The 22,831-nt window shown below is 46.8% G+C and overlaps 1 protein-coding gene across 1 annotated transcript in view; it reads left to right on the top strand.

Moving 5' to 3' along the window:
• The window catches only part of SLIT3 (slit guidance ligand 3), a 1,101,025-nt gene that overhangs the window by 127,658 nt on the left and 950,536 nt on the right, over window positions 1-22,831 (top strand). The window lies entirely within an intron of this gene.

The raw sequence follows: 22,831 nt of genomic DNA, 5'->3' as shown, positions 1-22,831 counted from the left end.
CTTCCAAAGGGCGTAGACTTTTTATTTTTCCATGGGGGAGCCGGAAGATTGGGGGCGAAGGCAAAAAAACAAAAGCATTCCATTATAAGTATACGGACTTTGATGAAAATACCCTTTCCCGGGGGGTGCCCGAGCCCCGTAGCATCCTCGTACTCCGCGCCCCTGGCACTGCCAACAAACACCCTGATTCATGCAACAGTGCAAAGTGTCTTTTTGCTGTATAAAGTCACTTTGCACTGCAAAAAATACACTTTGCACTGCTCTACCCTGATTCATGGAGCAGTAAAAATTGAATTTTTGCAGTACAAAGTGGCATTGCACAGCAAAAAGAAACGTTGCCCTGTTCCATAAATCAGGGTGTTTGTTGGCAGTGAAAAGTCACTATGCACTGTGCAAAACATTCCATGAATCAGGCCCATAGTGTAGACAGTCAAGACTGAAAACCTGCACTAAGTGGTCATCCAGTCAGACCAGCACTCTTTAATGAGTGCATCAGCATGGTCGGACTGGGGCATAACATTGTCACTGACACCAATGAAAAAGTAGCCCACAGTTACAAATGGCAATTCCTTCCTTTTGTGACAGACTGTTTGAATAGCACCCAAGTGTGAGTTTTTTGATAAAATGTTATGCAAATTGTGCAATATTAAGAATATGCATTCAGCAGCAATGGTCAAAACGACTAGCTACATATTGAAGTAATTCATCAAGCTGGCCCGTATTGGCCAACAAAAGGTGGCCCACTTTGACCCAAAAAAACGGGCCTACACTATCCTTTTGTGTTTTTGCTTTGGGCATTGTCCTATAGGCGAGTCTGAGCCTGCACATCAGGTCTAACAATGGAGGCACCACATCTGTGACCAGTGCCACCCTCCAGCTCTTTCCTCAGTCCCACCTTCCTAAAGATGGCAGTCATCAGCGCTCTGATCTGGGCACCCAGCTTAATAATGGCGCCTCCATCTCTTAGGTCAGTGCCAGCTTCCCGATTCTGGTGGTGACGAGCTCTATCCTCTGTGCCAGCTTTCTAATGGCAAACACCATCTCAGTGACCATTGCCAGCTATCTAAAAATGCCAGCCTTTAGCTATATCATCAATACACGCGGCTATAGTAGTGTTAAGATCCGCGATCAGTGCAGGCAGCCCAATCATGGGAGTGTAATAACCAGTGCCAGCTATATAATAATGACTGCTTCCAGCTCTGTGATCTGTGCCAGGTCAACAATCAGCTCCAGATATTAAACCATAGCACCCTCCTTCTCTGATGACTGCCAGATGCATGCACGTGCCCGCTTCAACGTCTATGGTAAACGCTGCCTGCCAGACAATGCCAATGTCCAGCTATGGAATGAAGGGTGAACTGCCCAACTCTGAAAACATGTAGATCTGTGATCATTGCCAGCTGCATAACAATGGCAGGTGCCATCTTTGTGGGCAATACCAGATGCATGACAATACAAGGCACCAGCTCTGGGATCAGTGCCAGTCACTAGCAATGGCCGCGTCTGGCTCTGTGATTAGTGCCAGTTGTTGAACAGCAGGAGGCTTCAGCTTTGGGATCAATGTTCTCTGCCCGAGGCAGCGCCTGGCTCTGTGATCAGTCCCAGCTGGCTAACCATGGCAGCCTGGAGTTCGGTCCCGAAGGCCAGCTTTAAACCTATATCAGCCTCAATTTCTGTCATCAGTGCCACATACCTTACAGGGGCAGCCACCTGCCATCTGATAAGTACCATCAGCCTGGCAATGTCAGTCTCCATCTATCTGACCATAGCCAGCAGCCTGAGAATGGCAGTCAACATCTATCTGGCAAGTGCCAGATGTCTGACATTAGCAGTCTTCGTCTATCTGACCAATGCCAGCAGCCTGGCCCCGGCAGCCTTCATCTTTCGAACATGGGCCAGCAGCCTGCAAATGAAATCCTCATCTATCTGGCAAGTGCCATCTTGAATTCTTGACTGTATGATATGGGGTCAGATTACAAAACTTTGCACTTGTCCAAGTACACAGTTGCGCCGCCTCGGCACTCCCTAGTGCAATAAAACATTGGGGGCTTATTAGAAAACATTTGTAATGTCACAAGTGTAATTGTTCATGGCATAAGCATGAGGGTAAAAATAGCCTTATTGGACAAACCTCTTCTTTCTTCCTCCTTTTACACTGGAGCAAAGTTTGCTCTAGTGCTTATAGAGAATGGTATTATCACTTGGGCAAACTTTGCCCTGATGCAAAAACGCCATGAAAGTGCATGTTTCTGCACTGGGCACATTTTTGCCTTGTGCCGATACCATGAAAAATGGCGCTTGTCGCAGTGTCAACGTTTTCTAATGTGCCCTGAAGTATCTTGCACTAGAGCAAACTATGCCCAAGTGCTAATACGGTGGAACGCTGCATTTGCACTGGTGCACAGTTTATGGGAAGGAAGGAAAAATGCCCTTTGGCTCAGTAGCCCTCGATAATGTTATGAATTGTTTTTGATGTTTTTGATGGTTTTTTTTTTTTCTCGAATGCTCTAGTTTCTGATCAGCCAATGGGCAAACTGAACCTATGCATTATGGTGATTGATTGTATTTCAAAGCAAATCATACTCACACGAAGACTGCATTTTGTTAGTGGAAGACTTAAGCTTCCCATACATGTATGAAGTGTGCAGTCTGCTCTTTATCATGGCAAGGCACAGGTATACATATACACCGACACAGCTCAGCTCAGAGGCAACTGTGAATCGCTTTTAAATGTCAGTCATGTGTAGTATATCTATGTCTGTGGGCTGACATTTTTAACTGGAATAGATCGATATGACATCTTTTAGCAAAAGTGCCATGATTTCTCCAAGCATATTTATGCAGCTATTAGAAAACGAGAAACTGAAAGCAGTAAGATATGATATGATGGGTTATTTATAACGCGCTTAATAACCAGAGGTTTCTAAGCGCGGACCCGGGGATTGAACCTGTGCTGCTCCGTGAGGTCTTGCTTCCAACGCGAGCACATTGCCCCTGAGCTATCATCCCGAGAACAGTAGCAGGGAAAGGCTTCCTTCATCCTTTGTTGGTCATCTGAATCATCGTTCCACCCAAGTAAGGAAGCTCAACGTGGTCTTTATTTCTGTGGAGTGAACTTTAAGACCAGGCATGTTGCTGCCTCCTCCTAAATGTGCATGGAGGACTCCACTGCCCATTCGCCTTTGCCCTCACGCCAACAGATGCAATGGGGAAGTCGTTGGCAACTGTCCTCAACAGAGAGGTTGTGATATAGCAGCAGTAGAACGCCTGGACTGCGCGTGTAATGGCGCCTTTTGCTGTTGTGCTCCTGGCCCTGTGGCCTATCGTGCGTTCTCTGTGGCCTATCGTGCGTTCTCAAGTACCCAGCTGCATAGCTCTGGAGCCCTGTGTAGATAAACAGCTGGATGTAAACACTAGATTACATCTGCACTTTCCTAGCAACAAGTGCGCATAAACTGACCCCACGCAAACAGAAGCAGGAACGCCGGAGAGCTGCCAGATCAGCCCTGGACGGATTTTTGGAGGCCTCCCTCGCCTTCCTCCCTCTCTATAAACTCCTACCCGTGCCCATCGCGTGCCACCTATGCTCCTGCATTCCTTTCACATTACCTGGTACCGCAGGTTTTCCTTAGGAGCCCACTGCGCGGTGAACCGCCGGCGCCCCTCCCTAAAAGCAGACTAACCACGACCACAGGCAGGGTAAGGCTTAGGGTGAAACCGGCATTCACAATCACTTAAGTGCCCTGGGCAGAATGATGTGTCTTCATTTCGGTTCGGGCTTGACAGCTGTTCATTACACAACACATTCCCAAAATACACCTTTCTCACCTCATTGTTTGTCTCAAGAAAGGTTTGATGGCGTGTTACTCCAGTTTTGAAACCACACACAATCCAAGCATTGATTCCTTGAATCGGACCAAGGGGGAACATTATGCTTCGTTTGCACAAGGCCGGTGTTTTTATAGCGGCATTTGGTCTGATATAAGGGGACATGCAAACTCTTTTGTAAAGCCAAACATGTGCTGTGCTCAAACGTAGCCTCAAAAGTGAGTTTTGCTCCTGGCTTATGGGTCACATGATGTACCTTTGCTTTGTCACTCAATTGGGGAATTAAACACTTAAACCGACAGAGTAGAACATATGCAAAAGTTGGACGACAACTCATGTGGAACATACAAAATGTAGCATGTACCCAACAAGATGAACTTACTTGTGCGCTCCCTAGAGAGGAGACCAATGGTGAGAAATGGTGATATTTCACTAGCTTGCTCCATAATGTTCTACATTCCTGACGCACTGGCAAGTTTGCACCCTCTTATTGCTTCTGGCACCCAGGAATGGTGAGTCATTCTGGCAAGGGGGCAGAGGAATGAGAACTTGAGGGGCGCGTGATGCGGTACTCTTACCTGATGACCAAAGGTCTTTCCAATTGTGTTTTAACGGCGAGGATGCTCTATGAGTTGGGCGTTGGGTACTCATTCCCACTCAGTCACAGTAAACTGACTGAGGACAAGTGAAACAACCAAGCTAACTGCAACGGTGTCCGTTGGTAAGGTTCCTCTAACGTCAAATCTCTGTCCCAATGAGGGCACTGCTGAACATTTGAAGGAAGACAATGCAGCGCAGCACAGGTTCCAATCCCGATCCCGCGCTTAGAAACCACTTGCTGGTATTAAGCATGCTATAAATGAACAATACATAAATACATAAATGGATAAAACCTCGACAATGTATCCATTCACGAAGAATAAGAGAGAGTTTTGCAGAAGGCAGAAGGATTTCCTTGGAAGGAATGATTGGCAGAAGAGGCTACTCTTAAGACCCCACCTGGCAATCTGTTAGATTTTAGCCCCAGAGCAGCTACAGGCTGAAAAGGATCTGCTTCCTGTGGACCTGTAACCATTCACATTGATTGATCACATGGGTCTCCAGATCACAGAAAGTGATCCGTCCGATTCTCCAATTAACTCGAAATTAAAGATTACAAGGTTCGATTCTAAATTAGGACAGTGGATCCTGGTTTCTGAGATACTGGGTCTCATTACGAGGTTGGAGGTAGCCATGGTGCTATTAGCACCATGGCTACCCCCTTACCGCATTCCGGGTCCGGGTTCTCGGAATAGGAACTTACTGGGTCATTCCAACCTTGGAGGACCTGGTAAGTCCCCATTCTGAGAACCATTCCCCATTCCCATTTGAGCCCCCATAGGGCTCAATGGGAATGGGGATGGAGCTAATAACGGGCCCCCTAATAGCGGACCCGTTATTAGCTCCCTGGTCCCTTAGCGGCTCCCGCTAAGGGTGCCTGGTAAATCCAGGCGCCCATAGCGCGAGCCGCTAAGGGACCTCGGAATACGGAGGTAAGGGGTTACCGGCACCGGCATCCTTACCGGTGCCAGTAACCCCTTACCCCCAACCTCGTAATGAGGCCAGCTGAGTCAAAACCAATCAACTAGCGGCATAACACTGTTTTACTCACTGCAACTAACTTTGCTTTAACTAATCACTTACCCATATTACCCAAAAGCTCCTAAGATGCTACCAATGTTGCAAGCAGAGTAATCACAAGCCATATCTAAAACCAGGATATCAGCAACCCTTACCCTTCAGGCTCTCTCCGCTGGTGTCATTCTACATGTCCAATGTGCTCCCGTTTTCTGTTGTCCACCCCGCCTTACTGTTTGCGACTTATTTTATCTAAGTTGCTCTAACCTACTGCACTTAAACAGCTTCTGGGAAGCGCTATCTCTACAGCAAGGCAATTGTATGGGGCTCCCTGGGTGTCACCGCCCAAATGAACAGGCCTGAGAAAATCGAGGGTCTTCAAAAAGGGCTGGCAGTGCATTTCTATCTGGTCCAGCCCTCCACACCAGTTATTATTGCCATTAGCAACTGGGCACAATGGGCTTTCTTCTTGGGAAAGTGGTTTGTGCAAGGAGCTGGAAGTCGTTCCCCAACAAAAACAAATGAAGATGGCCACCAGGCAAACAGAGGGAGAGGACAAGTCCCTTTTCTGTTTCAGTGGCAAAACACATGGAAAAATAAAGGCGTGTGGCCTGGGGGCTAGGAAGAGATGTTACAGCACTTCATGTGTCACTTATTGTTTTTATTTTTTTATTTGCAAGAGTGGGGAGCAGAACAAAACGGCAGGGCAGAGGCAGGGAGCAGAGTTGGCGCGTTTGGCAAGTCGTACTGGGTGCTAATTACTTCCAGTCCAAGTTAATAACGCAGGCGGCAGGTCATTAAAACTCAGTACAGCCTGACATATCTGCCATTATTTCTACTAGCAACCCTGGTAACTAACTCTGGTGCCAAGAGGCAGTATTTGTTGGTGCCCCTGCCATCCAAGATGGCCGCCATGGAAGTGAAGGTCGGGGCTCAGTGATCTGTTCTATTTCATTTTGATGCCAGAGTAAGTGAGTCACAGAGAGTCGCATCTGCACCTTGGGGTCCATGAAGAGGGGAGTCGTTGCCTAGGAAGTTCCATTTAAGAAGGGGGCGCCCTGGGTAAAAGGGGGAACAGCTGGAGGCAGCGCAGAGGGTTTTTGCAACAGTGTGGCAGGAGGGAGAGAAGCCTGCCTGGCAGGTGGGAACATGTTGGCAGCTCTTAACTTGCTCAAAACGCGGGCACTCGCCTTTAAGGCAGTAGGTAAAGCCAGCCTTCCGAACACCCTGATTGGCTACTACACGAGCCCCGGATATTAATGCTTCTTAGCATAAAAGCACACCATCATACATTCGAGAACACCGCATAGTACATTGTATAGCATAACATCATAACTATATTGTAGCAACGTCCTACCATAACATTACAAATATGTTATTAGACTATAACATCTGAACATATAGCATCATGGCTGCTTCTGATCAAAAGTGCAATGCCCGCCTCTCCAATGGATACTCGCTTTAAAACCGTGTGATGCTGGCATCCCTCGGGTGCTATGGAAACCAACAGCCTTTTGGGGCTCTGCAAACACTGCTCCGGAGACGGGTGGCTCTTCAAATATCCGCACAGAGCCGGGGCGACTCTGCAAACAGCTCCGGATGAGCGTTGTTTGCCCGTGAGATGCCTGTGTATACTCCTGTTCGACCCCCTGGACTGCCCTCTCCATTTGAGGGCACGGCGTACTGGCATGGCTTTGCTGGATGGTGTGTGCATCTATGGAAGTGCCAATGCCCAGGGAGTATTGCTCGGATTCCATGCGGCTGGCGAGCATGCACGAGGACTCGCTCCCAGGGGCAGCTCATCTAGTACCCTTTCTCCGGGGAGAGTTGCCCTTTCTCGAGCCTTTCTCTGCTCAGGACTCGCCTTCCGAAGGCATTCCATTGTATTACGAGTAGGTTTCTTAGACATGCCCGCATCAAGAATGTTGCTTGCCCTAGATATTTTGCATTGAATTCTAAGCCTGGCATTTGCGTGGGTGGTTGGCGTTCCCAGAATGCTTTCTGAGACTCGCACAATTTACTCAAATGCCGAAACGATTTCTAGGGCCTCTCTCCCGCCTGCAATGAACAGAGTATCAGACCCGAACTTTACCAATGCCCCAAACTTGTACACAGACGCTATGCCTTTGACCGCTCGTGAGAAAGCTGAGTTGGTTGGGTGCCCACTGCAGTGAACTTGTGGGACACGTGCTCGAATGCCAGCCAAGCTGACCCAGTCTTTCCAGCTCGATGAGAAGAGATAATGTGAGTTGAATAGGAATGAAACCCAGAGGAAGGCTGAGGTCTGATTATGCCAATGGTGTGATGCCCACTTGTGTCTGATTCATGTGTTCTGCTTCCATTATTAGCCTCTTCATCAGGGTCAGGCAGAATTAAGTGTGTGTTCATTTTCACAAACTATGCTACTATTTCCTGCATGTAATCTCGTCCACTGGGCACCCGAGTGAGAAGGTCGCTACTTTTAGAGGAAACCAATAGAAGACATCTGTGGTAATAATATGTTTTCAGAGTTTCTTGTTATGTTGTTTGAATATATGTAAAGTGCTACACCGCCACGAGCGAGGCCTCAGAGCACTTTGCGCCATTCAGTGCAGCATTGCTGCACCCACGTGCATTTCTGGCGGATCATAGTCTGAATGTAGCATAACTTGGTTACTTAATGACAGACAAATAGAGAAATGTCAACATTATCAAGCAGTTCTGAGGTTATCCAGTACTCTTAGGAGCAGTGTATGGGCAGAACCTATGGGAGGAGTTATGGTGTATCTTGTGCGGGTAAAACCTTGGTAAATGTTGGGCCTTCGAGGGTTCGAGGTGGTGCTTAATTGCTAGCTGACACTGCAAGAGGAACAAGAAATAGGCAGGTGATGGCGTGCATGAGAGTCCAATTTTAGATTGTGCGCCTTTTTTTTGCTCTTAACAATAACACAATTGCAGATGGCAAGGCAACTAATGGGCTTCTCATGATTTGGTTCCATGAGATGCAGGTTGGCGAGATGGCCCGGATTTCATGACAGTTTTGGGAAACGTGGTCAGTGCAGGGAGGACGTTTGGTTATTAGCATAACATTTAAGCATTATTGCCTGCATCTGACAGCAATGCGGACTCCTGTGCGCCCGCAAGCTAACACATGGGCCCAAGTGAAGCAAGGGTGCATAAGAATGGCTTCTCTGCTCATAGGAGCATGTGCTGCCCAGGAGCTGAGGACAATAATGATATTAGCACCTGGTCCTGGGGCTGAGTGCTTTGAGGAGAGCAGAAAGAAGATAGCATGTAGAATTACTATTATCGAGCAACGGAGATCGCCGGTCTGTGAGCGGGAGTCCCTTTTCCCTTTCAGCACTCTTCTGGTGATGTAGAATGGGAGGGTGGTGCCTACTTCAGTGACAGCGGTGGAGCAGGCGAGGACTAGGGAGAAGGGAACTAGAACGTGGTGTCAGGGAAGTAAGAAGTCGGCTCGAGGGGCTGAGAGTACCTTGGAATGAGAGAGGGGACATGAAAAAAACAGAAAGGCCCTTGTTCGCAGAGCGTTTTCCAATGGCGTTTGGCCATTACAAAACGCTTCTGTAAATTAGGCCCAGAGTGGTGATCAGAATTCCGAGATATGGTGATATCCAAGGCTACACCAGGGAAAATTACATGCAGGGTTTTAAGTGGGATGGGAGTAGCAGGGATCAATTACCATCAGTCTCCAAACCCCCCCTTCTGGCTGGAGTTCCCTCAATTCCACACAGCATAAACTGAGCACAGGTCAAGAGCTTTGTCGGCCGATCTTACCAGTGTGCAAGAACCTGGTTATCTTTTCATGGTCAAGTGATTTACACTCATAGGGCCCACGCTTCGTGGAATTATTTGTGTGGAAAATAAGGTCCTTGCATGCCAAACTGCACGCAAACCGCGTTTGTCGATTCATGGAATCGTATGTGTGGTACTTCCCATAACTTCCGTTGAGTCGGCATAGGCTCGGCATGTCTCTGTGAGCCGTCGAGCACCTTGCGCGAGACACCACGCAGGGCATGGGTGAGGCCTGTGCAGAAAGCAGAGTAGGGGGTGGAACATGCTAAAAAGTGGGCGGTCAGAGGGACAGCCCGCAGGCAGTCCAATGCACACTGACAATTGCATTGCACGAGACATATTCATGGATTCGAGCAGGCAACCTGTAGCAGGGAATTGGCCATGCAAGTGCTTCATACTATCCGCCACTCCAACGCAGGCGTGAGTATATTTGCGCGTAGGAATCACAGCACAGAGGTGGATTTGCATGTTGAATATAGGGGTGCATGTACACAACCGGGGTTCCGATCTAACTTAGGGGTGCACGTATGCAGTGTAGCGGGGTGCACAAATGGTTATGGGGGTTTGCACAGAGTTTCCGAGTTTTTACTGAGTTAAAACTTTTCATACGCATGTTGTGGGGGTGCTGGCACTAGTTACGGGGGATGCAGGCCTGCTTGCGGGGGACCCCACGCACTGTTTGTAGGGTGTGTGTATTCACTCCCCTGGGAGCATGCAAAGGTAGCTGTTCTGGCTGTTTGTGCTTTGCATGGGGGTGTGTAGGTGGCTTTCCGGGTGCAACGTGCGAATATGGTTGATTTTTGCAGTGAATTCCATGAATACGCGAGGTGTACATTTTGTATTCTGCGCACAGTGTCCTTTTGGGGGGGGCGGCCCCTGTGGGATTTTTTGTGCACATTTCCATGAATCAAGCCCATAGTGTTGTGCCGGGAGACTGTTTGTTGACAGCCAATACTTAACCCAAACAGTTGACGTTGTCCAAATCTTTATACGTGGCTCATGGTTCGCAGTCATGTTACTGTTAGGGTGTTATTATATGTGAAAGTAGAAGGCAGGCCAGTGTGCATTATGTGCTCACAAGCATTGCAGGCTTGAATCAATGTCACGGATATCTCATATAAAAACGTGTGCTAATTCTTATGTTCCCGACATGTTTATTGATTTTCTGCAAAGTAGCTTACATTCTTTCTAATTTGCCCCTCCCCTCTCCCATGGGTGACTTCAGGGTCTTCGGAAGATGCATGGGGGCTCTATTCAAAATGATGTGCGGGTGGTGGCCTGCTAACCGATCCCCTCCTTCTGAGGAATATGGTGCATAAGCTATAATGGAGATGTTTCCTAATGCATACTCCAATGGGTGATTTCCCTGGGTTTGGCATGGATGATTCCGAATAAGGATCCCCACCTTAAACTCTATTATTCCAGAAGCATATTCCCCGTCGCACATCAAAGAGCCATAACATCTTTTAAAGAGGTCTGTCTTTTGCCAACAAAAGGACATTGAAAGTGACACATCCTGAAGTCTGAGGCGGCTGGTGCTTCCATAGGCAATATTTGCACATCATCAGGAGTTCATTGTGGCATTAGACTGTTGCAAAATCACATTGAAAGCCCTCGAGCCAGGGGGTTAATAGCTGCAGATTATCACAGTACAGGCACCCAGCGGGGGAGCGTAAACCGCAAATCAGCCCTTAACAAAATGTCATGGGTCCTTTTTTTAAAATGAAGGTGATTTACTCACTGATTGAATTGCTTATTTTCTGATTGAGAAACTCATTTATTTACAGACAGCACTTTATTTACAAAGTGAACCAGAGGGATCTTAATCCACAGTATGCAGACAAGATCACCTGAGACGATGCTAACTCAAAATGCATGTTTTCAGGGCCTCATGATGTATTGATTTAGACCAAGGGGTCTTGACCAGACCACCTGCCCCTCTTTTAAGCCGTGTCCGGAATATATTTGTCCACACCCCGTTCTGGAGCCGCCCTCAATGTTGTATCCCACTTAGAGCAGTGATTGTGCATGAGCCGTGCTTCTTCATTGGCCAGCAGGATCCCCATCCTGGTGCAAATGCTGGATCATGTTGTAAGAGTTTGCTGGAGAACTGCCTAACAATCAGCTCCAGGAATTGTAATAAAAATAAATAAAAAAAAGTCCACCAAGCCCATAGGCGACTAGGCGCTGATTAGTTCTTAGGGATATGGTTACAGATGACATTTCTTAGAGGTTAGGCTTTACATTACGAGTGGCACAGAACATTGTATGTTAGGACATTGATCAGACACATTTACACTAGTTTCATACGCAGTAGTTACCCAGTACATGTTGGAACATTGAGCAATACGTTTACATTGGTTTCAAAAGCAGACATTCCATACTTTTTTTTAACATATTTGTATATTGAAGCAATCCTCATCGTAGTTTCTGTTAGCTTGGAACTAGGCGACTTTTATAAAAGGTCCGACCTGAGAACAAAAACAACTTCCCTGGTTATGGTTGGGCTGCGTCTCGCTGCCTGACTCCATGCCTGACTCCCTGCCTGACACCTTGCCCTGCTACTAGCACAAGTCCAGTAGTTCTTTTCTAGGGGGCAGAAAAGAAGGTTCCTTTCCCCCTATTTCCTCAATCCCCAAGAACAATGGCAGCCCAACTCTATTAACAGACCCCTCACAAGGCCCACAAACCCACCTATGTTCCCATCAATACTTGGCCAGGAAAATGCCTTTGTCGCTGCCTGCCCTAGAAAAAAAGAATCGTTGTGTGGCTGCTGAGACATTGCAGTCCCTCCCTGACGTCACTAACACGCCAGCCTGAGCAGTAGCAGGTAGGAGATTTGTGGTGGTAGGCGGTGGCGCGGAAAGGGCAGAATATCAGTTAGCAGGGATGTGTTGTGGAGAGAAGGTGGAAGGAGGCAAGGCGCCAGGTAGTCTAGGGTGAGGCAGAACACTAGAATGGGGTTTTTGTCCTCAGGGGAGGGGGGGGTTCGAGGCAGTACACCGTAGGGGCCTTTTGTTGGAGGGAGGAGCTGTGGAGGGTGTGTGGAGCAGGATGACACGTGGGTTCTTTGTAGCAGGGGAGGTGGGACCACACGTTTAAAATGCCTTTATGTCACCAGCTAGGCTTGTGTTTGGTTTGTAGAGCCAAGCCAGTCCGCTGAGGGAGCCCTGAGTTGGCTTCACCCGTGTATTCTCTGAATCCCCTCCCCTTATGCACCTGGTCTAAGTCCTCTCCAAATCTAGCTACTAATGTCTGCAATGGCTACAGCACAGCCGTTATCAACCATGGCAGGCTGATGACCAACAGAACCAAGAAATGGCAGAACAAGCTTTGTAAAGAAAAGCTCTCATTGGCCCATGACCCGGGGTGTTGTCACGTCATTCTAAAGGTCCTATCTGGCTTATTACATTATTCGAGTTGCTCCCCATGTTTTGTATTTTAAATAATGAGCTAAAGGCTGGGCTTTGCAATGTATTATTGCAAGACATCCTTTGACTTCAAACAATGTATTGCAGCAAAATGTTGTGATTAGATCAATAAAGGTTATTGCTAATCATTTCAAAATAGTTCACCTTTTCTTTTAACAGAATGGCACACACTTACCTGACAATTAATGACTTCTGAACTCCGAGCTGACAGGTAGATGCTTCTCAAAATGTCTGGCCAATAGCTCTTTCATCTTTCATGTTTTCCAAGCTATATGAGAAGTGTGTGAAACCTGTGCTTTCAGGGCAACTCCTTGAAAGTGAGCTGTTGCGGGTTCTTTGAAAAAAGCCTGAGTCCCAGGGCTCACTGCAAAGCGACTGTTCATTTGCCTTAGAGCAGGGTTGTTCAACTCCAGGCCTCGAGGGCCGGATTCATGTCGGATTTTCAGAATACATCACATTAATATTCATGAGATATATTTGCATATAATGATTCTAAATATATGCAAATGTTTGCTCATGAATATTAATGAGGGACATCCTGAAAACCAGGCAGGTTTCCGGCCCGCAAGGCCTGGTGTTGTAGAACCCTGCCTTGGAGGATTCTTGGAAATCTGAAAACAAGTTATTTGATGCAATGTGACGTACACTGCTTTGGGTTCTTCTTTCAGACATTGAAAGGCTGTCCCTCCCGGATTCACAGGGAGAGACAGATCCAGGCAACACAGTAGGAGGCGGCCCTCACCACCTGAACAATAATAACTGCACATGTGAAAAGTTTAGATTTGTTCACAGTCCTGAAAATTGCGTTGACTTCTTTACATTCTTTCATACCTCACTCTAGAAGGTCTATGACTGGACCAGCATTCCCGTTGCAAGGAAGCATTAAAATTCACGACTTGAGCTTTTACACTGCGACAAAACATCACCGTAGTGGTCTCAATATGCCTAACCTTCTTTGAGATTTTGCGGTTTATTGTGTACCCACGCAGGGATCGCCAGATCTTAGTCTACTGGTGAAAAATTAAAGTAGGGGATTAGAGATGGACGAGGTGTAGAAAGGACGATTGGAAGGGAGCTTGAACTGAGAAGACTTAGGCCCCGCTGCACTTTGCATTGCTGACACAAACCGTGATTCGTGGAACCGTTCAAAGTGTATTTTCAAAGTTTATTTTTGCCATGCAAAGTCATTTTCTACTGCAAAAATGACTGCGCGCTGACTTTGCCCAGACTTTGCACAGCAAAAATACACTTTGCACGGTTCCATGAATCAGGGTTTATGTCGGCAGTGCAAAGTCACTTTGAACCAGGCAAATATTCCATGAATCCGGCCCATAGTGGGCAGATGGAAAGAATAAAATTGCAAATGCACAAATGGCATTGTACAATTCCTATTTTTGGTGCTATGTCTCTCATGGTGAGTCACTTGGCCAAGTTAAGCTCTCCAGCGGCCCGAGAGAGATTGTATTTAGTTTGCAACTCTCAGGTGCTTAGACCAACAAAATATGCCCACGCCAAGGCTTCCTCCTGCCAGTGACGCCATCACCTGCAATGCAATGTATTTCTACCGTGAGCCCCCCCATCGTGACATATGCACGACAGAAGCTCTGTGCGCCAACATTGTATATACTTGGGATTTGTATTGTTCTTTCAATGCTCCCAACAAAGTGTATTGTGTGCCCTGCTCGCCTACTCACAGCACTCGACAAAATAAAAATGAAAGCAATGTCATCTTCGTGCCTTAAACTGTGGGAGTGGCACGAGGTGCTTTGGGTGTACTGTGAACAGCTCTGCCAGTACAATGGAAGCCAATTGTTCATTAAGTATATCTTTTTTTCTTCTCGAAACCTCTTTTTTCCCATTTCTGCAAGATTAAGATCACATTTCATTTGCATTCTCACACTAAACGTGTTATTTGAAATTGGTTTAGTATGTATGTATGGGTTTTGTATGGCGCTAACATGACATGGAAAGGTTGTGAAGCTCAGGGCTTCTTGGTGCATGCTGCACAAAGCAACAGACACATTGCCAAAACCAGATTATAGAATAGCCATTTAATGCAATAGAGAGCATTGGCAAGGGTGTCTCCCAGAGCTACGCGTCACGTGCCCGTTCCCGCGGTTCCTGGTACCTTCCTGGATGCCGCAGGATGACGAGGTGCGGCGGGAGCGGTGTGTGGGTGAGTTATGTGTGGGCTATGCTTCTAGTGGTAAGCCCCCGGGCTAGGATGCCGGGCATTCTTCTGTGAATACCCGAATAGAAGCTCACTGGGCTTACATCTCTCTCTGCACAGCTGCAGGCGTGAAGAATAGCCGAAAGAGACCTAAAATAACAACGAGATTTTCTCTATCGCGAGACCCACAAGAACACCGCCGGAACTTGCCTTTCCCCCCTGTGTCAGAGATGAGCAATTGGGCAAGAGGAGGCGGGGCGCAGAGACTTACTTTCACGTGCCAGACCCCCACCCTCCTCTGGACCTCTCACCTCCCTCATCCTTCCTCAGGGTCCCTCGGGAGCTTTCCTGTCGCCAGCGCTGCGGTGCACGCATTGCAATGACAATAGTGCGTAGATGTGTTTTAAGCGACACTATCAGGCATGACTGTAAGGGACAGGTGGTGCTTTATTTCACACTACAAACCAGCATTCCACAACCATCTCTACACTAAGGCGCCCACTGGCTTATCATGTTATGGGAAGCCTTAAGCACACCCACGGCCCATCTGGGCGCTCTGGCATGTTCTGTATGTATGTGGCATATTACAACATTCTGAATGCATGTTAAAAATCGTGCACATGTAGGCACGCAGTATGAACTAAAACTACAAGGACATCAACAAATATAAAACTAATGCCCTCTATTGTTTGTTCTAAATTTTAAGATGCCACTCTTATCCCTGCCCCTAAATGATCTCAACACTACACTAGCACTTATGATGTACCTGGGCCAGGGTCTCAACACTACACCAGCACTTATCATGTACCTGGGCCAGGGTCTCAACACTACACTAGCATTTATCATGTACCTGGGCCAGGGTCTCAACACTACACTAGCATTTATCATGTACCTGGGCCAGGGTCTCAACACTACACTAGCACTTATCATTTACCTGAGCCAGGGTCTCAACACTACACTAGCACTTATCATGCACCTGGGCCAGGGTCTCAACACTACACTAGCACTTATCATGTACCTGGGCCAGGGTCTCAACACTACACTAGCACTTATCATGTACCTGAGCCAGGGTCTCAACACTACCTGGGCCAGTGGGCCAGGGTCTGAACACTACACTAGCACTTATCCTTTACCTGAGCCAGGGTCTCAACACTACACTAGCACTTATCATGTACCTGGGCCAGGGTCTCAACACTACACTAGCACTTATCATTTACCTGAGCCAGGGTCTCAACACTACACTAGCACTTATCATGCACCTGGGCCAGGGTCTCAACACTACACTAGCACTTATCATGTACCTGGGCCAGGGTCTCAACACTACACTAGCACTTATCATGTACCTGAGTCAGGGTCTCAACACTACCTGGGCCAGTGGGCCAGGGTCTCAACACTACACTAGCACTTATCATGTACCTGGGCCAGGGTCTCAACACTACACTAGCACTTATCATGTACCTGGGCAAGGGTCTCAACACTACACTGGCACTTATCATGTACCTGGGCCAGGGTCTCAACACTACACTAGCACTTATCATGTACCTGGGCCAGTGTCTCAACACTACACTAGCACTTATCATTTACCTGAGCCAGGGTCTCAACACTACACTAGCACTTATCATGTACCTGAGCCAGGGTCTCAACACTACCTGGGACAGTGGGCCAGGGTCTCAACACTACACTAGCACTTATCATGTACTTGGGCCAGGGTCTCAACACTACACTAGCACTTACCATGTACCCGGGGCAGGGTCTCAACACTACACTAGCACTTATCATGCACCTGGGGCAGGGTCTCAACACTACACTAGCACTTATCATGCACCCGGGGCAGGGTCTCAACACTACACTAGCACTTATCATGCACCCGGGGCAGGGTCTCAACACTACACTAGCACTTATCATGCACCCGGGGCAGGGTCTCAACACTACACTAGCACTTATCATGTACCTGGGGCAGGGTCTCAACACTACACTAGCACTTATTGTGCACCTGGGGCAGGGTCTCAACACTACACTAGCACTTATTGTGCACCTGGGGCAGGGTCTCAACACTACACTAGCACTTATCATGCACCTGGGGCAGGGTCTCAACACTACACTAGCACTTATCATGCACCCGGGGCAGGGTCTCAACACTACACTAGCACTTATCACGCACCTGGGGCAGGGTCCACCCGTTTCCAGATAGCTACAACTTTCTGCAACTAACACCCATTCCCGAGGACAACCCAGTCATACATGCAAACCAACCACCAGCTTTCCCCAAATTGAAGCCAGCGTTTCTATTCCGCCGGCATGTTTGTAGGTTGCCATGTTTGCCTTTTTAGTGTGACGTCTAGTTGTGTATACAATATTTTCTCTAAGTACTGATGAGGAAGGCTTTTCTTCTAGTAAACCTTTCTGGTGCCCCAAAAATATTCCTAACATTGAACTCCAGGTGTGTTCAATGCTTGGGCCATGTCTTATTATTACATTATATATCATGTTCATAAAGAATGTATGTACTATCAGTAACTACTTCATAAGGGTAAAAGCAAAAAACATGCAGGCTTTTATATCATGCTTTATGCTGGAGACCAGCCGCTAAGCACAGGACTGGGTATTGAAGCCATGCTCAGCGTTGTCTTGCTTCCAAGACAAGCACGTTCCCCCGAGCTATCCTCCCGTCCCATGCATACTTTTAAAATAAGGATGTCATGACAATACCCACCCTTCCTTTTCTAACTTTCTTTTCAGAATAATGAAGTAGTATAGCCAATCATGTTAACACAAGTATTTGTCACCATAGACTGTTGACCCACATATCTCCAAGTTAATCGCTGCATGCACACTAGCTACACCAGTGTATGGTCTAGCCCCAAGAGACCCTGTTCCTCTTTAGTATCCCCTATCTTAAGGATTTTATCTTTGCTGCCATTATCACATTGCTACACACTCTTAAAACATCCATTTGCTTGCACGGATCGCATTTTTGAAAGAAGATAAGTGTTAGTGTATTGAACCAAGTGTAACGAGTAATTGCATTAGGAGCAGAGAGTACATTTGCCTGGCCTATACATTATATATTCCTTCTGTTAAGAAAATTCTCCAATGTTGAAAAAGAAAAATCATCTACAGGCCATGCTGTCAAAAATAAAGTTTTTCTAGGAATACATGTACACATTCAGGCCTGTAGCAGGGACCTTCTTGCCAAGCTGGAAAGAGGATTAAACATCAAGCTCGCCTCTTTTTTTAATGCAACGTGACTGAGGTACAACACGTGCCTCAAAACATACACTTCAGTTTTGCGGTCGATAAGAGGAGTTGTATATGCTGTACAACAGCCATTTCTGTGGTGCACTCCTTCCTGGAACCTAGTTGCTTCTTGTGTGTAAGTGGAAGGCAGGCCAAAATGGGGAACGCTATGTGGGAGACTCCAGGCAGAGCCACAATTTTGGACCAGGGAATTATCAGACCCCGGTGAGGTGTGTGGACGGACCCAAGGTTTGTGGGGACTTTTTCCATCATTCCGGAATTGCATCCACCCAGGAGTTAATTAGGAGTATGGTTCCCGGGAGCAAACCAAGGCTGACGTATATGAGACACTCCAACCAGATGACCTTTATATAGAGTATCTTCTTTCTTGCTCCTGGAAGTTATTAGTTGAATTGAGTCTGTATTGGAACATCATGCAGCATAGCAAGAGTCAGCCATCTTTATTCCAAGTACCTATTGCCAAGATCCAAAAGCCAGTGGGCTGTTACCTCTTTGTTTTATCTCTGAACTATCATGCAATTGCATAGCCTTCTCTGAGGGTGAGTCTTCTTCCATGAGGCAATATATGCATATTGTCGGGCCGCCTGCCAATGCATATTGTCTGGCATTTGGCTCTGCACTGGATTTCAGACCCAAGAAGAGGTACAGTTTCTTCATAGCCACCTTCTTGCAAAACTGCCTCTATCACAAGGCTGGATTTGCAATATCTGAGCAGATGCCCAAAGAATCTGTTTATATGGCACAATTTTAGCAAAACAAGAATTTCAAGTGTACACGAGGAATAAAATTGAGCTTCTTAACTAGGCAAATCTTGTAGGCTTGTGTTTAGATGTATACAAGGATGTGTTTATGCTGCATCTGCAGAGCTCAGGCGGACATACATATGGCCTCCGCAATGCCACGAACAACAATTTACAAAAAACGCTGGAAACGGTCAGCTCTAGGACCCACGGCTCAGGGAAAAAGGGTGGCGCTGCACACTCTCACTATGTTAATATGATAATTGGGATTAGGGAAATGTATCTTTTGTGGGGTAGTGCTCAATCTAATATTTAATCCACGATAAGTGACTGTCCCCCAAGATGAGTTATAACCCCTCTTTCCAAACCTAGCCATGCTCCCCCTTGTGGTTGTAATAATTCTTTGCATTGTCTGTGAATTAAATTAGTGGATTCGCCTTTATCGGCCGATGGGCCACTGTTCACCCAATATAGGAACAATTAATCAGGACGGATAAAAGCGTGATTTTTTCCATAGCGTTAGCATTGTTGACATTGCGAGTGGCGGCAAGATACTTGAAAACCGCGTGCCCTGTTTCATTATTTGAAGAGGGTAAAGGAACAAGGACCGTGGGGTTTATGTAAATGTGTTGTAGCACAATCCCGTTCTCTGTTTTTCTGAGAAAACTTCGGAACAGAGAAAAGTCCACTGGGCAAGCCGGGGCTTGGGCAAGGGAAGCTGACAAGGCAACAACTGTTGTGTCCTGGAGACATTTTAAAGAGGAGGCTACTTATTTTTTAAGTACAAAAAAAATGAAAGTACATTTCCATGAGCTACAGTTTAGCTCATAAAAGTATCATACACCAGTTACATAGGCACCCAACAGATTTCACTTGGAAAAAGGACCAACTAGGTTGGGCTGTTTCTGATTAAACCATGTGGTTCTTATTTCCAAGGCTTCCCCCCCTCCTCGCCCTTCCTCCGCCTCTTCCTCTCTGGTACAGTAGAATCTCTTTCACAGTTCAGCTCAGAGGTACTCTGAAAAATCTAAAAAAGGGACAAAACCAACAGAAAAGAACAGTGGACAGTCTTTGAGTAGAGCCATTCGAAGTATTATTGACTTCATCTCCATTAAAGATGATACAGTATTCGGCAAAGAAAGGGGAGTATTGACTTCTGCCAGCACGTTCTATTAGCTGCTGAATTGTGTTGAAGAAACTCGGCTCGCATATCAATTGAAAGGGATGACAAACAGAGGCATTTTTATTCGGTGTCTTGCAAGCCAAGGAAAAGCATCCTACACCTAACGGTAACTGACGGCGTTACCCCCTCACGCCCTCCAGACCACTTACCTATCTATGCCACTGGTCACCTGACAGAACTGAAACGTATGAAAAAGCGAGAACATGCTACTAGGCCTTCCAGCACACTGATCCTGTCTCCCGCCAAAACGATGAACTCATTCCTTACCATCTAGTTCGTTATTTGTATTTATTTCCGATTAGGACATCAAATAACGATGTTCCGTCTACCGATGCCTTACCGGGCTGTGTTAGTCCTCCACCCCCTGATGACTTCTGTTCTTTCTTGTAAAGTTCCATAGTCTATTCCAGGTCGACATAGTTATATCCACCATGCGGGTGCCTCCGATTTTGTAATACTGATCCCTGTCCATAGGGAAACAAGTATTGGCAAAGCCAAATGTGATCAGAGAATGTCTAAAAGTCTGCTACCTTAAGTAGGGGTGGGGCCAACTTTATTTTGTCATGGGTATGATCCGCCTATCATCTATTTTTGTTCTTCATTCTTAATTCACTGCATTTTTTTTTGTCTTTGTCTGTCCCGCCTATTGAGTGGGTCTTTGTATTTGAAGGGTTCCTTTTTCATAATATTTTACAAGCAATCGGGGCTTTATGAAGCATGGCATTCTAACTGCATTTTGCCAAGGTATTCCTGGAGGGGATTAATAGCAGGACTCACTCCTTCCTGCACAGGGCTGCCTCCAAGACTAAGGGCCTCATCACGAGTTTGGTGGTAACCCTTAAATGCGGCGGTAGCGCTATTACCGCCACATATAAGGGTCCGCCAAATCACGGCTTCGGCTCATTTCCCCCCAGCTGTTAGCTGGGGGGAAATCCGCTAAAATTTCACGCTCTTACCACCGGCGGGAAATCCGCCGGCGGTAAGTGCACGAAATTTCCCCATTGAACCCAATGGGGAATGGGGAATTCCCGAATGGGCTCAATGTGGAATGGGCAATACCCATTCCGCCAAACCCGTGATCCGGCGCTATTAGCGCCGGGGGGTTTGGCGGTAGAGCTATTAACACCGGCGCTAATAGCACCGGCGCTAATAGCACCGGCGTTACCGCCCAACTCGTGATGGGGCTCTAAGTCTTGCTGGCCAACATTTGGGAAAAGCGAATCAGTGAGGCATTAGTGGACAATACTGGTTTCTGGCCGAGGCAAGGTAACAGGGTACAGGGAAAAATGGAAAGACTGCAAGGGTCTTGGTAGAAGTGCCACCACCTGGTGCCATGTCCTTGAGAAGGTCACTTACTCTATTTTTTAGCCAACCTCATGGTGCAAGCTTGTGCATGTATTTTCCCCTTTTCTATGCAAAGGCCGGTTGACTTGAGAGGCAATGGTGGATGGGGGTTTCTTTTCTGATGTAGGGTCATTTGGCAGCTATTAGGCATCCTCATGTGGTCAGTTTTCTTTTGCTAGTTTAAATTGTTATCATATTTGAACCATTATTGCATGACAGAAGGAGTCAGTCATGTTTTACTGTGGAAAAATGCACAATGTGATCCATCATAGGAATAATGCATTGACAAGATGATGCTTTTTTTAAGAGATGTGCATTCTAAGAGCTTTCTGTCTGTACAGGATGGGACATTGAACCATCTACCCTTCCCTTGTCCTATGAAAAGGCAGAGGCTATAAATGAGTTGAATAAGTACTAGCGGGAAACAGCTGTAAAATGTAACTTTGACCAGAGTAAAGCCAGTGACCATGTGCGCCTTGTGGTCCAGAGCATGTTGGATAGAGTTTGTTTGCTCCTAAACCAGATAATAAGAGGTGTTTCATTGGAGATCTGTGATGTTAGAATTTCGAAGTTCGATAACAAGAGCAGTTTGCTCTAGCTTGGGAATGTACTGGACAGTTAGTGTGTAAACATCATATATTTTGGGTACATGAAAAAAATGTCCTTTCCATCACATCTCCCATCGTTTTACAACATAAATCTGAACACTGGAATATTTCAGTAGCTAAGACACATTTCAGACTGACCAGCGGACAACTAACTGTTGGCTTACCCCTGGTGGAAGAATGGCAAGTGAGCAGGTCGCACTGCTGTGTGAGGGATAGGGGGCGTTTTGGGGGAGTAGTGATGGCCAGACAAAGAGGAGGAGCTATGGAGGAACCAATCAGGGTTTTGTGGAGGTGATGGAGCACCAGAGGAACTTCAAAGGATGGTCTTGGTTCCTCAGGGCAAACCTGGGACATGCATCTGGGCCTCTTTGAGCAGGCTAAGGTTGTCCATATTGCAAATGTTCAGAGTAATGAAGAAAGCATTTTCTTGGCACTCTTACCCAGGTTGTGAGAGCACATTTTGTGTTAGTTCTCAACTAAGATATACTCTATGGGCTGGGAATCTGCAGAGGTGCACGCATTTTTTTTTTTTACACTTCATATATTGACTATGAATTCACGTGCTGATGGATGTTTTTGTGCATGGGGCAGGAAATACCGGCACCGCCTTGGCGGAAAGGGGATTTACCGCCCCATTCCAAGGTTGGAGGGGCGGTAAATCCCCCTTCCGCCATTGCCCTTCCCCATTCCCATTTCTGCCCCATAGGGCTCTATGGGAATGGGGAAGGCGCTAATTACGGCACCGCAATTTTGCGGTGCCGTAATTAACTCAGAGGTCCCTTAGCGGGTTGGTTTTTAACGCCTGCAAAAAGCAGGCGTTAAAGCACCAACCCGCTAAGGGACCTCGTAGTAAGGCG

This window comes from Ambystoma mexicanum, chromosome 3q (genome assembly GCF_040938575.1).
Source record: "Ambystoma mexicanum isolate Mex_15411 chromosome 3q, UKY_AmexF1_1, whole genome shotgun sequence".
In the NCBI taxonomy this organism is placed as follows: domain Eukaryota; kingdom Metazoa; phylum Chordata; class Amphibia; order Caudata; family Ambystomatidae; genus Ambystoma; species Ambystoma mexicanum.
This window is presented reverse-complemented; position numbering and strand designations above follow the sequence as displayed.